The sequence below is a fragment of the Lactuca virosa genome, chromosome 1, assembly GCF_052849685.1.
Source record: "Lactuca virosa cultivar CGN04683 chromosome 1, Lactuca_virosa_CGN04683_v6, whole genome shotgun sequence".
Taxonomy (NCBI): domain Eukaryota; kingdom Viridiplantae; phylum Streptophyta; class Magnoliopsida; order Asterales; family Asteraceae; genus Lactuca; species Lactuca virosa.
The window spans coordinates 258,236,241-258,240,384 of NC_136426.1; the positions used below are offsets into that span (position 1 = coordinate 258,236,241).

Below are 4,144 nucleotides of genomic sequence, written 5' to 3' on the forward strand. Positions count from 1 at the left end.
GTGACGTGGCAGAAGCACTACAACATGGTGAATCGTCAGAATGCGATCCACATTTTTCTCTTTTAGCTTCGGGCTTCTCTTCTTCCAAATACGAATCGGGCTTGATAATAGCTATTTCATGGGTCATAAATGGCTCAGAATTAACTTTTTCTTCGGCGTAGATCACCGTTACATGAGGTTGTGATTTTGGGTCTTGATTTCTAGGTGGTAATATCTCATTAACAAGTGTTAATTGTCCAAGTTGAGTCTCTATGTTCTTGATGGAAGCGTGATGATTTCTTACATTAACATCACTAGTATCATGTCTCTTTTCAGATGCTTCCACAAACCTATGAAGTATCGTCTCGAAATTCATCTTCTTCTCGGGTAGAGGTTGCTCCTTTTGGTAAAATCCCCAACCGGATTGTCTATATTTATCATCCTTTTGCTTCTTGTACTCTTCATATGGCAACCACTCATTTTTGGGCTTCCTCCAATATTCATCATAATTATCACCACTAGAGTAGCAAACTTGGGCTTTTTGGTTACCATTCTCATCAAGATCACAATCCTTGGTCAAATGTGGCCCGCTACAATTATGACACCCAACTCCTATGACATGAATAGATTGATCCAATTTCGTCATTCACATATCCATAGTATCTAGTTTAGCAATGATTGCAACCAAGTTCTCGTTCCTTCCATCTCCTTTACGTCTACTAACATCTTGTCGTGGGTTATGATACTCATGTGAGTGCTTCGTGAACTCTTCAATCATCTCTTTAATGGTTGTCGATTCCTTCTTCGTCATTGGCCCCTGAGAGTCAAAAAGCTACTTTGTTGTTACATTCACTCCATCATAGAAAATGGACGCTTCTTGTTGGAAATTAATATCATGTTAAGGGCAACTCCTAAGCAAGCCTTTGTATCTCTCTCATGCTTCATATAAAGACTCTCCAACCTCTTGTTGAAAATTAGCAATCTTCTTAAGCTTTGATATCTTTGAAGGTGGACTAAATTGCTTAATAAAAGCATCACAGAGATTTTCCTACGTAGTACTGGATCCGGGTGCGAGAAAATTTAACCAAACCTTGGCTTCACCGATAAATGTCACGAGAAGCATCCTAAGTAACACGGATTCTCTTAGCACATTTGGAACATTGAAGTAGTTTGCAATGTCGTTTACTTCATCAATATGCTTGAAAACATCTTCGTACTCTTTCCCGGGGAAAGGTATATCCTTGAGCATCGATAAAATGTGCCCCTTGAGCTCAAAACTTCTTTCAGCTGGTATCTCGGGTGGAACTAGACTTGGTCCATGTTCTTCATGTATCCTCTTCTTGTAATCTCACATCGTCATTCTGGTGATGTCCGCCATCTCTTTAACCTCGCTTTTTATCTCTTCCTTGTCTGAAATTTCTTCGGTAGATGTTTCTGGCTCGTATCCAATTCCCTTCTTATCAGGCGTCCTCTCAAAACCTTCAAATCCCTTTTCCGATTGAAAAGTTTTTGTTGACTCGTTGACTTTCTTGTTCTTCTTTTTGTGAAAAGTTGATTCTGGATCTTGAAGTGGTGGAACTATTGTAGTTTTAGATCCTCAGGTTATAAATCACCGAAAAAAAACAAAGCAAAAACGCATAAAAGGAATCAAAATTAATAAACTAAAAATTCACTGAGATGCAACCGTGATGTGGTGAATATGACCAAGATGTGGTTGTTATTTAGAAAGAAAAGTAAATACAGAAAAATAAATTTTTCCAGTTTTTACCCTAAAAAAGGATCGAATAACTAAAAACAATTAAACTATAAATCAAATAAGCCGTTCCCCAGCAACGACGCCAAAAACTTGATGTGTACAAATATACCTATCGGTCTTAAATTTATAGCCTAACAAAACTTTACTAACTATGCACTTATAGGCAGTGTCCCCAATCTAATTTATAGAATAGCTCAGGTAAGTCAGGTGTCGAACACAGGGAACAAAATTCAATTAAATAAAATAACTACTTATAATTAAACTAAGAAACAAACTTTGATTGGGGGGGGGGGGGGTTTACTACTTTTGCAAGATCATAAGAACTTACTATCAACTAACAATTAAACAAAAAAAGAATACAAATTAACTTCAAGAATTAAATGAATACTTCTGCTTAGATCCTATTTCACCTTCTCCTATGGTTGATTTATAATGGATGGATTATATTGATTACCAATTTGTTAACTAGCTATTATGATCGCATATATAGGCCTACCAATTTATGAATTACCAAGCAATGATCATGCCCAAGTTAAACACCAAATCGATAATAAGCGAAAATTGGACTATGAATGATAGTAGTTACTTTCCTATGATCAAGTTAAGCAACCAAGCACAAATTAAGATTAATTATTCTCTCTAACATAGTTAAAGTTAATAGCTTTAATTACTTAATCTAAGACGTGATTAATCCTAGCTCTAATTATTTAATGATCATAAACAATTAGGTGACAAATTCATGCAATTAAAATGATCAACTAACACAGATAATCTGATTTATAAGCAATATAAAGTAGAACTAAAACATGTTTAGGGTTTAAATATCAAACACAAGTAAAATAAATAATAAGCATCCAATTATCGAAATCAACACATATAGATTAGCTTCATAATCACCAAACATAAGTAAAAGGGTTTTAGCCTCTCATAGTAGTAGAAAAACACATAAAATCCATGTAAATTAATCTAGACATAAGTAATGATTAGCAAACCAAATGGATCTATGTAGAAATCTTCTAATATTCTTCAATTCTTGAGCTCCAATTGATTCTCGATCTTCTTCTGAGTTTCCATGGGGTTTTGGTCGTAATTCTCCTCAGAAAACCTATTGTATCCCCCTACATTCGACCTAATGTTCGGGTATTTATAATTTCCTTATATCGGTTCACCACGTCGTGGTTGGACACCGCCACGTCGTGGTCATCATATAAATCCCGTATTCTCCAAGTCGGTTGATTAGTCGAGAATGTTCCCTTCACCACGTCGTGTTGGAGGATCACCACGTCGTGGTCTTCATTCTTCAAGTCTTTTTTTCTTCTTCTTATGTTTTAGCTCCCGTTTTCTTGCTTCCAGCTCCTTGTATGCTTCCATTTCATCCTGAACAAGTCTGCGCTGCTACAAAACATATTTCAAACATAATAAGTATCTTTTGTTCCAAAATAAACATAATTGTAGCTAAAAGTATTAGAAATATGCATTAAATACATTTTTAAATATGCACATATCGAAATAACCCACACTTGTCTTTTGCTTGCCCTCAAGCAAAGCTGATTTTATTATTATTATACCAAGACTTTAGCTACCAACATTGCATATGATAATCCATTTTGAGCATCTCCATTACTCCAAGACTGCAATACATATATTTGTGTGTAAATTTTCCTAAGAACTTCCCCAATCCTAATACTCACAATCTTCATGAACACTTCCCCACTTCTTTCGAACAACACTCATTTTATGCATCCCTCCGAATATATACTCAGAAATCTTTCTTAACCTCAAGGTAATTTTTGGTTAAGCCCCCAAGAATACATATGGAAAAATAATCTTGAAGTAAAAATTACAATAATAAATAATAACTTGGCAAATTCCTTATTCTTAAGTCTTTGATGATTTGGAACTTTTTTATCATGATATTTCATGATCTTCATAGCTTTGTAGACTCTTATTCTCAAAGAAGGTGCAAAACTCAAACCCTAGGTTCCACAAGACATGAAATTAACAATTTAGTACTTATTCCTTTGTGTCCGAAGTCCATCCTTTCTAGAAAACTTCTAACACTAAAACCAACATGAAAGTTGGTGCTTTATAGACATGCATGTCCAATGCATGTCTTGAACCCATATTAGGTAAAAAAATGAGTGTTAATGACCTAAGTCTCAAGCATGACTTCAACTACAACTAAACTTCAGATCCAATCCACAAACTACACCAAATGTCCCAGGGATTCATAAAGTTGAGAACTTTATGAGATCCCACCATTATAACTAACTAGACAATAAGATTATGGGACAACGCTTACGATCTAGCATCCTAACATGATAAAAGTCAAGTTTAGGACACTTAAAAAGTTCCAGAAGAGTGCCAAGGTAAAGAATGGAAACTTGTTTGCTGGATTATAGCTCAATA

The 4,144-nt window shown here is 35.2% G+C and overlaps 1 non-coding gene across 1 annotated transcript; it reads left to right on the forward strand.

The window, feature by feature from the left end:
• The first annotated feature begins 869 nt into the window (after positions 1–869).
• Positions 870–973, forward strand: LOC145151696 (small nucleolar RNA R71). The gene has a single exon (XR_013732257.1). It is a non-coding gene; the product is annotated as a small nucleolar RNA R71 (small nucleolar RNA).
• The last annotated feature ends 3,171 nt before the right edge of the window (positions 974–4,144 follow it).